Below are 13,349 nucleotides of genomic sequence, written 5' to 3' on the forward strand. Positions count from 1 at the left end.
ACACTTTGACAATAGAATATATCTATTTGTGATTTAATTATTAAATCAGCTAATCCTGCTAACACCTCTATAAAATAGAATTATTAATTCACTGAAATAGTGAGACCTAAAACTAGATTTATTTTTTCTTTAAATATTTCTTTGGGGGAGGGGACGCCACACTCCTCAATTAAGAGAAATGTTTTTACAGACGTCTTTCTTTTTTCACACTTATGCCATGAATTCACAGGGAATGTGTTCCAGCAGCTCGGGTTCCAGCAGCTCAGGCTCCTTTCCATTGGTTCTCACAAAGTGTGCTTCTCTGGGTGGGTCAGGCTGGCGTTTCAGTTGAACACGTAGGTACCTTTCTCATTGGCTTCCTTCTTTTTCTGATCATTTTCCTTCACCCCTTTCAGGAAGCTATCTCGCTTCTTAGCGTGCTTAATATGCTCAATAGGAACATTAATTCTCTTGGCAAGAATCTTGCCCTTAACTTGTTTGTTTACAACAGTGCCAACTGCATGCTGGGTACCACTGTAGACCCTTCCCGTTTTGCCATGGTAACATTTGCGGGGCATTCCTTTTTGAACAGTGCCCATTCCCTTGATGTCTACAGTATCACCTTTCTTGTAGATTTGCATGTATGTGGCCAAAGGAACAACTCCATGTTTTATAAAAGGCCTAGAGAGCATATAGCGGGTGCCTCTCCTCTTTCCCTTTGTGTTGGTCGTTTTGACGAATTACTGGATTATGGTCCCGCCTTAAAGGAGGAGGTGGAGCCAGGGCTCCCCTTTCAAGTGCCTGCGGGCTGCCCCGCAGTGCCTGAAAGAAACGCCAACCGAAAGCGTCTCTTCTGGGGATAGGGAATGGAACTGAGAACAAGGAGAGCCCATCAGAATATTTTCCTTTCTTATGAAAAATATGCGATGGACCAATGTAACCTGATACTTGTATTTTGCCAGACAGCCGGGAAAAGGGCTTTCAAAAGCAACAAAATAACGCTTCCGTCCTGAGCGTGCGGACGTCCGCCCCTGCGTTGGAGGTTACGCCCTAAAACTAGAATTTTGATTTTAGGCCTTCTCATTTCAAAGTTTGTATTCTTAAATTCTATGTCATACGGTCTCCCCATGATTATATAACATTGTTCATCATCCTCTTTTTATCTAGTCTCTTAAACAGTTAAATTAGAGCTATAGTGCTTCTGATGTTGGTACACACCACACTTTGAGAACCACTGCTGATGCACTACAAAGTCTGTAAAAAGTATAAAAAGCACTACAGTATCATGAACAAGGTTCAACTCAGTCTGTTGGGATTGTAATAAACCTGCCTTTAACCCACTCTCCTGGAGTAGATACATAAGGAAAATAGGTGAATAGATAGAAAAAATATTAGCCAACCTATTAATCATTAAATGAGCATTTAATACTTGACCAGGATCTGCACAAGGTGCTAGGGATACAACAGTAAGCAGAACTCTTGTCCCTAGGAGATAACAGTGTAGTGAGGCAAGAACAAAAGTAAACTGCCAGTTATAATACATTGTGATAAGTACTACTTCAAAGCTTAGTTCGCGGTGCTGTGGGAGTGTATCAGAGTGCCCTCAAGGACTAAATAAATAAATAAACTCTAAACTAAAGTGGTTTTGTACAGTGTGATATATCTGGGAATTCTAGGAAAGTCTATGCTGTAATGCTACAGTCATTAAAGGGGTGGCTTTAAGAATAAACTTTCCGGCAAGGCAAGGATTACAAGGTTCATAGACACTAACCAGTTGCAGATTATACATTCTTTTAATGACTATTATTGAAAGGCGTGGTGATCATTATATTAGTTAAAATAACACAAAATCCCTAAATAATAATAGTTTAAACAATATTCTCTCGAACATTCATTAAGACTAAAAGATCCGGTGCTCCTATAGCAGATCCATGAAGTCATAAAGGATGCAGGCTCTTACCTTCCTGCATAGTATTTCACCACTCCTAGAATGTGGTCCAAGGTGGCTGTTAGAAGCTGGCTTTCACATCCATCTTCCAGGCAAGAAGATGAAAGAAGAAAGGGAAAAAGAAAAACAACCACCTCAAACTTAACCCTCTTTTGTTTCTAAGGAGACTCTTAATGTATCACTGAATATCTTCCCTTCTATCTCACTGGCCAGAGCTAAATCAAATGGCCATAAATAAAGAAACAAATGAGGCTGAGAAATATAGTCATTTAGATGGGTGACCAATGTACTCACCTAAAACATGGGATTCTGTTAATAAAGAAGAATAGGAAAGTAGATAATTAGAAAGCAACTAGTAGCCTCTGTTGCAGTCACAAATTAGTTTTTTTTTTATTAGTTTCAGCTGTACAAATCAATGTAATAGACATTTCACCCCTCACAATGTGGTAACCCCCCTCCGCCAATCTACTACCCCTCTGACATTGTATATAGCTATTACAATGCTGTTACAATTCCATTGACGCTATTCCCTACACTGTACTCCACATCTTATGACCATATATATATACATATATATATAAAATTATATATACATATATATACATATATATAAAATTACAGTTGACATTCATTATTATTCAGCTTCAGCTTCAATACTATTCACAATAGCCAAGACATAGAAACAACTGAAATGCCCATCGGTAGACGACTGGATTAAGAAACGTACATTTGTACAATGGAGTATTACTTGGCCATAAAGAAGAATGAAATCTTACCATTTGCAATGATATGGATGGACCTAGAAAACATTATGCTAAGTGAAATAAGTCAGACAGAGAAAGACAAATACCATATGAATTAGTTTTCTTAGCTCACAGAGATGGTAATTACTATTAGTAGAGAAAAATAATTGTTTTTTCTGCCTCAACCTTCCCAGGGATAATCATTCCTTTTGATCAGATTGAAATCTTTGCCACAACATCCATCTTGAAGGTTACAGCATAGAATTTTGCTGCTTTCTGAGTCCAGGATATAATTAGTAAATGCAATACATCTTTTCAGTATAAATTAAGAGTCTTGGATATATGTGGAAAATAACTTCTACTTCACATCCTTATGATTAAAAAACTCAATGCTCTCTTTTCATGACTCCTGAATATCAAATTGGAATTATAATAATAGTATAGATATGAAAGATTTAATAATTAAGTGCTTTCATCATTTATTTATCTGTTTCTTCATTCTACAAATACATATTGAGCAGCTACCATGTGCCAGGCTCTGATCTAAGTGCCGAGGACACAGAAATGAGCAATATAGTTATGTCATGGAGCTTGCATTCTAATGAGAGAGGAAAGACAATAAACAAACAAACAAAAAAATATATATATACACATAGATATGTATAGATATATAAAATATATGAATATATATTAATATAATATAAATACATATGTAATATGTATTTTATAAATACATATATTTATAAAGATAAATACAAATATAAATACAAATATATGTATAATATAATTTCATGTATATTTTAAGTTCTGTTATAGCCCCCCCCAAAGTTCACATGTTGATGTCCTAATGCCAATATTTTAGAATTTGATTGCACATCAAAATTTGGTGATAGTGCCATTAAAGATGTAGTTAAGTTAAAATGAGGCCTTTAGGATGGACTCTAATCCAACCTGACTGGTGTCCTTATAAGGAGAGATTATGACATTCAGAGTTAGACCATGCTTGTGCACAGAGGGTCAACTTTATGAAGAGGCAGCAAGAAAGTGACCATCTGTAAGCCAAGGAGAGGCCTTAGAAGAAACCAACTCTGCTGGCACTTTGATCTTGGACTTCCAGCCTCTATAACTGTGAGGAAAAATTTCCGTTACTTAAGCCACCCAGTCTGTTATGTTTTGTTATGTCAGCCCTAGCAAACTAATATAGGTGTTAAAATGAAAATAAAATAGTATCTGGGAGACTCCTTAGATTGACAGCCAAAGAAAGCAACTTTTAAATTGACACTCAAATGATGCAAAGGAGTTAGCCATATCAATATCTGGGGAAGTATGTTCCTAGAAGAAGAAACACTTAGTGTAACGATCCATTTTGTTGCATGAGAAATAAGCAAAAAGCCTATCAGGCACGTGCTCATTTTCATCATTGAAAAATCATTTACTCAATGACTACCTGTTCATGGTGCTATAGAAGGCATTGTGGAGCATAAATATAAAGTAATATAGGAAGCCGTTAATAATGCCATAATAACTATTGCATTGTGAATTATGCTGTGAATGTGGTTGCCATCGACTATTCTGTGTCAAAATGACTCTTTACAGTTTTAGTTACAAATGTAAGGAATGAATTAGTCATTAGCCAAATGATCATTTTGCTCTCCAATCACTAGTACACTTATCTTACACAAATACTTTATGACTATGGAAAGGAGCTCTTTGAGTACAACAGAAACATACAATTAGAGCATGATTCTCTTTCAGGCTGTCTTCTTAAGTGAGCTTTCTACAGAATACTCATTTGATTCCTAAAAATATAAGATATTAAATAGCTTTATGTTTTCTCAAAAATGCAAGTGAAAATTATTATCATTGGTCTTGTGTTTTTTGCCAAGTATTATCAACTTGAATTTCATACATGACTTTTTAGAAGGCTATTTGTTATGTAAAATCATCTCTCAGTTATTATTATTTTCGTTACTATTGCTTACACTCAAATCCTAGAATTCTTTACATATATAAAATAATAAGGCAGTGTTTTATACATCATTGGAATTGGCATGCCTTTTATTGTTGTATAGTGACAGACTTGAGCAAAAGAAAGCAAGCTATAATTTAGTCAGTATTAACGTAAACAAACATTTTATTTAGAAAGGAAGAAGAGTAACCATAATGAAATGCACTTGTTAATATGAGAAAAAATGTTGCAGGGGCCAAATTCAGAGTACCTGAATATTGTAATAAAATTGTAATAAAATTCTTCCAATTGTAATAAAATTCTTGAGTGGGGGAAAAAGAAAGACCTATTTTAGATGACTTGGCCACAGCTCTTTAATGGTTAAGAGCAATTTTGTAAATATAGCATATAGGCTAGATGATATTTATGTATGTTTAACATCATTATGTTATGTGTTTTTATATGTTTTTCCTCATGTGGCAAAGGGAATTTTTCTAACTTATACCTCACATCTTATTTTTAAAAAAATAAAATGATTCTAAGTAGTGCTGGCTCCATTTAAATCTCGTTTGGTGGTTCCAGTATAGTTTTCATATCACACACACAAAAAAAGCCATCATAATTTGCATCCCATCAACTATTCCCTTAACTCTAAAGAGCTATCATCCCACTCCTAGAGTAGGTCTCTAGGGTTGAAGCCTGTTCTATCGCTCCTACACTAGATCTATTTGGTAGTAAAATCAGGGTTACTAGCCTGGTGCCCCTTACCTGGGAAAAAACTCTATATTAATCCTGTCTGCACTCTTCTCAGAAAACTAATAATAAATTTTGTCCTTTTTCTCTATGCTCTTTTTAATTCCTGGTACTCCATAAATTGTTAGATTTGCCTTTCCAGCCCTTTCCTGGCAATGCTAGAACTGACATTCTGTTCTAATTGTCTAAATTTCTTGCAATTTGTTTGCTTTGTGTAGTTTCTCTCTTTACATGGTACCTGCCTATTTTGTTAATATTTTTCAAGTTACCAACAGCTATCTCTCAACCCATTTCTACAGAATTTAATCTGTTTCTGTGTTATTTCTGTCTTCTGTTTTCCTTCTTTCTTCTTTACCTGCTCATCTATTTTACCTATAAATGAACTCTTGGACTCTTAATATCCTTGTTCATTTTTTTGTTTTTGTTTGTTCATTTTTTTAAGAATTCTGTTCCAAGGTGTTTCCACACCTATAACTTGCATCAGAGTAGCTTTGCTGACCTAACCAAAATTATGCTGGAAAGCATAACCTTTGCAAAATATCAATAATATCAGGAAATTAGAGAAGTTTTATGGGGTCATGACTGAGTTATCTAATAATATTAGGCAGTTGGTAACCTTAGCATAAACCATTATTTTTAGTCCTCTCTGCTTAGTATCTACTCACAAACATTAAATTCACTTTTAAAAATACTAAGAAGTATTGAAGTAAAAAAATAGAATAATTATTTACTTGCAGTATCTTCAAAAGATCCCAGCCATCTCGTTGGAATGAATTATAGGTGTATTGAATCCTTATTTGTTAGCTAACTGCTTATGGCATCTCGAAAACATGCTGTTATCTTACACTGATGGAAAACAGTAGCATCATTGCTATGTCAGTTACATCTCAATAAAGCTGGAAAAAATCTAGTAACTGAAAAATTCAGATCAGTGCCAATATAGTTGAGGAGTTTATTGTAGATCTTTGATGAATACTTTTGAAAGCATTTTAAAAGGTAAGAAACTATTTTGGAACTTTGAAGTCAGTCTTTCATCTTTAGAGGTAATTGAAAAAGTTGCAAAAATACTCTGAATTTGTCAGTAGAAATAATCCTTAACAGCAGAAAGCAAAATTGCCAATACTTATTTGTAATTTCTTTAAACAAATGTATATGCGCGCGCGCACACACACACACACACACAGACTGCCTAGTATTATGCTAAAAATCTGGGGACATCAAGGAGTACATAAGACATAATCCTGGCTTTCAAGATAATTTCAAGATAGTAACAAAGACAGGCATATTGATAACTATGATTCACGAGAGAATGGAGGCATAATCAACGTGCATTGGAGTCAAATAGGAAAGACACTTAAGTCTGATGAAGGCAATTAAGGAATACTTTATAAAGTAATACTACTGAAATTTATCTTTGAAGGATGAATTAAAAATTAAATTGAAAAGAAGGAAAGCACATAATTCCAAAATGGAGGAAGAATATAGCAACATGGAGCTAAGAATGTGCACGGTGGATTTAGGAGAAGAGGATGCAAGTAGTAAAGATCTGGATGATTAAGGTCCAAGGCACATAAAGTTAATTGATGCAGATTTTAGGAAAATACTGCAACGACACTTAAGATTAATTAGAAAATCAATAGGTAAAATTAAAGATTACTAGTAAACTATGCAAGAGGTCCTGAGCAGGGAAGTATCACAGAAAACGCCAAATAAGAAACAGGTTTGAGCCATATTATTGACATTGAATTTACTTGATTGGGGGGAACTTAAGGTTTATAAGATTTCTAGCCTTGATGACTGAGTCATTGGTGTACCTTTATCAAGGTAAGAAATACATAGAGGGTATATGGCATGCTTTTGGTTGGAAGGAAGATGATGAATTTATATGTGGATACACTGAGTACCAGTGTTTAGAATAGTTATGTGAAGACATTAAACTGATATTCCATTTATGCATGCATTTATTCATTATTCAAAATACACAATAAAACCCAATTACATATTCCACAGTAAAACAAAATCAGATATAATGCAATTGACTGTTGGGGCCTGGACCCTGGAACTCCTTACCAGCAAGGTACCAGGCTTATCTTGGTCATTTCCTTAATTTTACAGTAAGTGCTCATTTTATGAGACTGGACTTCTTGTACCTGTTAGTGTTATGATGTGTTTGACTGTATTTATTGAGCATCTATTATGTATTGGACACTGTTCTAGGCACTAGTGATAGAGAAATGAACAAAGGATACATTCTTTATACTTATAGAACTAATATTTTAGTGGGGGAGATAGAGAATAAATAAAACAACAAATAATATAATCTCAGTTAATGAAAAAAATAAGTGGAAGGAGAAGGTTGGGGTGTGTGCTGCTTAAGATTTTGTGATTAGAGAAGTTCTTCTGGGGATATTATATGACATGACATGACATGAAATAACATGATAAAATTGAATGATATAAGAGAATCAGTTGAATATCTGGGGGATAAACATTCTAAGGAACAGCAACTGTAAATGCAAAGACCCTGATATGATAAGGTTAGAGTATTTTCTAAAAACAGTAAGAAGGTCAGTGTTAGGAAATGAGTCTAGAGACATATACAGGGGCCAGAAGATATAGAGCATTCTAGGCCATAATGATGAGTTTAGTTTTTACTTTTAAGTTTAATGAGATACTTTTAAGCAGGACAGTAATAATGATCTGATTTACATTTTTGAAAGATCATGAATAATAGAATGTAGGAGGGCAAGAGCAGAACTATGGAGTAAAGTTGAGAGGTTAGTACAATAGTAGTGAATGATAATGATTACTTGTAATAGGGTTGTAGTGGTTGGTTGAGGTAATAGGAAGTGTTCTGATTTGGGATATACTTTGGACTCAAAAGTGACAAGATTTTATGACTAATTGTGTGTGAGGAAAATAAAGAAATCAGTAACGATCCCAAGATTTTGGACTGAGTAACTGAGGAAACTGACATTTATTAAGATGGGGAAGACAGGAGAAGGAGAGGATTAGGTGAGTGTAGGAGGACAAAACCATGACTTCCATTTGGAATATGTTAATTTGAGACATTTAGTAGATATCCAAGAGAATATGTCAAGCAGGCAGTTGGGTATAAAAGTCTGTCCCTTATGAGAGAGACGAGAGCTGTAGATACGAAATTGGAAGTAATCAGTATTGTGCTGGACAGCTTCTGTTTCTTCTCCAGTTCCCTTTGATCTATGTCATAGGAGACAACAATGGATTCTCTTGCCTTCTGGCTACTGATCAGTTTCTGCCAATGGAAAACCCTTGCAGTAGAGAAGAAAGGCAGAAGCTGAGGTATTTATTACCCTGGTCCCTCTCTAAGGTATTATAATGAGCTGTCTGACTCCCTTAACCAAATGCCATAGCTCTTGTCAAGTAGCCCTCTTTATCCTACTTCCTCTCTCCAGCTTCACCCCTCTCCTTACCCTTTCATACCTAGGGGTGGTAACAGAACTCTTTCTCTTAGTCATCCTGGGGTATTTCTTTATTCCTTAAGTGTTCCCTACACCCTGCTGACATCTTTCGAAAGTCCATTTATTAAATTCTCCTCTGATTATCCTAATTTTAGTATGCCATCTGTTTCTTGCTGGGACAAAAATACAGTATCCCCTTGGCTCCTTTCCTATGGTCTATTAAGAATAATACAGTTATTATTACTAGAAGTGCCCCCAGGAACTGACTCTCAAATGGGATTCTGGGATTGTATTTCACATATTTGAAGAGTGGATTGATATCCCTCTTGCTGGGAAGGGTGGGCAGTGTGGGAGGGGCATGGGTAATCTATGACTTGCAGAGGCATTATGATTACTTATCACCAATGGAGGGGTCAAGGTGTTGTGTAATGAGGTGGCTATGGCACATGTCACTATGATAACAATGGTAATTACAAAGATGATTGAATCAACTACTTCTTTTGATGGCCCTAAAGAGTATACAAAAATAAATAAATAAATTGAATATCCAACTGAGATTAGGCATAAAAAAAGAAAACTCAAGTCTCTAGCAGTTTAGAAGGAGACTATCACCTCTTGAAGTTGATAAAATATGATTGGGGATCAAGCCCATGACTTGAGTATAACAGTTGATTTAATGACCAATTGAACCCATCAAGTCTTTTATACTGAGGTGAAGGAAGTGGTAGGAAGAAGAATTTCATGTGTTAGAATAGAGACATTTGGGCACACAGAAAATGAAGCTGAAAACTTTGAATCCTTATGTCCCTTTGACCTTCCCTTTTCAGTATAGTCAGCCTTTCTCCTCATATCTGAGGGAACCAACCTTTCAGTAATTGAGCTTATGCTTATTCTTCCTAGGACCAACTCTGTCACCCCTACTTGCCCCCAGGCTGATAATGAGCATTTGACTCAAACATAGCAAGAAGAAGTACAAGACTGGGTCTGAGAAGAAGAAATATTCTGACAAGAAAGACTTGCAGAATTTCATTGATTTCTATTGGCAGGAGTCTAAAGAGTATATATGGGAGTGAATTACATGGGTAATAGATCAAGAAAGAAAAAATATAAGTCTGGATTAGGTTGATAAGAGTTTATTCACTTAGAATTGGGGATTTAATATGTTGTCTTGAACACCTAGAAGTAGTGTTAATAGTCTAATATGTTGGCTATTCAAAGTCAATCAATTGTAGCCTATATTCAATGAGGTTGAATAACATAACTTCCATGGCACAATATAGGGGAAGGAATCAAGGTTCAGGAAAATGAGAATACTAGAATGGGTTTACTATGTGTAACCTGATCAGTCAATTTTATTTATATTACCCAAGAGAGCACTGTGGGAATACTCTTTACCAAGAAATCCATTGATAAGGAGGGAAACCATTATCCTCAAAAACCTGAAGTAATGCACAATGGTGGCTCTTCTCTCTATGGCGGATGTGATGGTAGGACATGGAACAATGGAACTTCATTCCTTGATGACAGTGGGAATAGAATGCCAGAGTATTGGAAGCCAAGGAGAGGTGAGACCAAGTAGACACAATTATCATAATAAGCCACAGAAATGGAGTAATAATCAAAGTGTTTTGACCTTTACAGATTTTTGGCAGCAACTAATTAATCATAGGATCCTTAGAAACAAAATAAAAGAGCTCCCAACTAAAGAATCACTTGATATATATAGGTAGAGAAATCCTAGGACCGATGTTCATAAAATTAACTTGAGTTAAAGTAATGGGGATTTACTTCTTCTTACCTTGTTCCCAAACTTAAGCTGCTTTACAGACCTAGAGACGCTTATTTGAGAAGGAAGCCAGGCCCCATAAGAAATGACCTGGCAATAGGTCACAGATACATAGCAGGATCTTCCTCCACACCTACATCATAGGTACCATCAGCTGTTTAACAACGTTATGCCTGCAGAGGTGGTTCTTAAACTTAAGCATGCATCAAAATCACCTGGAGGGCTCTTAAAACATAGATTTGGGGTCCTACTGATTTAGTAAGTTTAAGGTGGAGACACCAGAATTTCTTTCTTTCTTTTTTAACTTTTATTGGGGAACAGTGTGTTTCTCCAGAGCCCATCAGTTCCAAGTCGTCCTTCAATCTAGTAGTGGAGGGCGCAGCTCAGCTCCAAGTACAGTTGTCGTTTTCAACCTTTAGTTGAAGGCGGTGCAGCCCACCATCCCATGTGGGAATTGAACCAGAAACTTTGTTGTTGAGAGCTCACACTCTAGCCATCCCTCCGCCCCTCTGGAAGCTCAGCCACAGCTCATTGTCTTCAGTTTAGTTGTGGAAGGTGCAGCTCACTGGCCCATGTGGGAATTGAACTGGCAATCCTGCTTTTCAGAGCTCGTGCTCTAACCAACTGGGCCATCCAGCCGCCCCCAGAATTTATTTCTAACAAGTTCCCAAATGATATTGATGCTGCTGGTTTAGGAACTACACTTTGAGAATCACTGCACTGGAAAAGGAAAGCAGATAGATCTTATGGTATTATTAGATACTGCCTCTTAAGTGATGCTAATGTCTGGAAACCTGAAATACCTCTGAGGTTCATGGGCCAAAGTTGGGATTTATGAAAATCTGATAATAAATTATCTATTATCAGATGGCCCAAGTCTATTTCAGAAAGTTTCCAGAGGGACTTCAGATAATTTTTTTTTCTATAGGCCAGTAATATTGGTAAGAATAGGAAAACTTCGGAATAAAGAATTCCCTGATATCGAGTGAGTTCTATTGCAGAATAATGGCCAACTTGAAGCCACTGGAACAGCCCTTCTTTGCTAAGTTAAATGAAAGGCTATACCCCATCCCAGTAGGATACGTTACCCCAAATACTTGAACAATTACAGAGATGGTAAATCCTACAATATCCCCATTTTTCTCACTCACACAGTAGGATATGTTACCCCAAATACTTGAACAATTACAGAGATGGTAAATCCTACAATATCCCCATTTTTCTCACTCACTTGGTAGCCTATTAAAAAGTCAGATGGGTCTTTGACAATGACGATATATTATCAGAAGCTTAAGTGATGATGGCAATCACATGTGCTATTCCCAATACAGGGAATATCCCAATGTAGGGAATTTGACCGGAGGAAGTCGGTATGGCCGCTGATACCTGTGACTTATCAAATGCATTTTCCCCCTCCCTCTATTAGTAAAGATAAGCAGAAGCAGTTTCCTTCACAGGGCAGGGATAACAATATGCTTTTACTCTCTTGGCCTGACCTATGTCAACTCATATCTCTGTAATACTATAATCTGGAGAAAACTTGATTACCTTGATATTTCTCAGAATAACATGATCATTGGACTAAAGTCAGAAGGAAGCACCTTAAATGTAAGAGACATGTGCACCAAAGATTTGGAGATAGAGCCCATGAAAATGTAGGAGCATGTCACTTTAGTAAAGTTGCCAGGAGTCCAGCGGTCTCAGTCATGTCAGGAGATCCTCTTTAAAGTGGTGGTGTTTTGCTACACTGCCCTCCACAGTGAAAGGAGCACAATGCTTGGTGGGCCTTTGTGAATTTTAGAAGAAACGTAACACATTGGGCATGCTACTGTCATGCATGTAGTGGATAACCTTAAAGTTGCAAGACTTGAATGAGCCCTGGAGCAACAAAAAGGTCTGTAACTTGGCCTTATGACCTAGAAGTGTCTGTGACAGACTGACACATTCACTCAGTTCTCCACTTGGTTCTGTGCCCCCGGAGGCTAAACTACATGAACAAAATAATAAGCTCTTTTGCCCTCAGTAGGAGCCTCTGGCAATTTCCAATAGGAGAATCAGTGTAGACCCATAGAATTTTGGAGTAAGGTCATGCCCTCTTCTGCTAACAAACTAATCTCTGAAGGAAAAGCAATCACTCAACTTGCTACTGGACCTGGTAGAAACTGAACACCTTACCATAGATACCAAAGTATTATGCAACCCATCTGCCTAACTTTAATTGGTATTATCTAATTTATGGAGCCATCACTTTAGAAGTGCACAGAAGAACTCTATTATAAAATGGAAATTGTATAAATGATGCCATGTAAGTCCAGAAGGAATAAGTAAACTGCAGAAGCAAATGGCTCAGATTCCTATTGTATTGGTTTGAACTGCTTTGCCACCTTTACCTCATACCTGTGATCTCATGGAAAGTTCCTTATGACAGCATAGTTCTCAGCTGTAGCTACAAAAGTGAGAAAGTAGCTCTATCCCAATTCCCCCTGTTCCTTTATATGAATAATATTGGTGATTACTAATGTTTTCATTTACAAGTAGGAATCGGACAAAACTGACATCACCCAATTGACAATATGGCACCTAATGGGACTTGTGCTTTTTATTTGGTTCCTGAGGCTGCCATAACAAATTAACCCAAGCTACATGGCTTAAAACAAAATAAATTAATTCTCTCACAATTCTGGAGGCCAGAAAACCAAAATAAGAATCACTGGGCCAAAATCAAGGTGTCAGCAAGGCTGTACTCCCTTCA

General features: G+C 36.6%; 1 pseudogene across 1 annotated transcript; it reads right to left on the reverse strand.

The window, feature by feature from the left end:
• Positions 1-210: 210 nt before the first annotated feature.
• On the reverse strand, positions 211-8,868 carry LOC308498529 (large ribosomal subunit protein eL21-like; annotated as a pseudogene). The gene is made up of 2 exons: positions 8,824-8,868; positions 211-695 (listed from the first exon to the last, which is right to left on the reverse strand). The product of its transcript is annotated as a large ribosomal subunit protein eL21-like (transcript).
• Positions 8,869-13,349: the final 4,481 nt, after the last annotated feature.

This window comes from Rhinolophus hipposideros, assembly GCF_964194185.1.
Source record: "Rhinolophus hipposideros genome assembly, chromosome: 6".
In the NCBI taxonomy this organism is placed as follows: Eukaryota; Metazoa; Chordata; class Mammalia; order Chiroptera; family Rhinolophidae; genus Rhinolophus; species Rhinolophus hipposideros.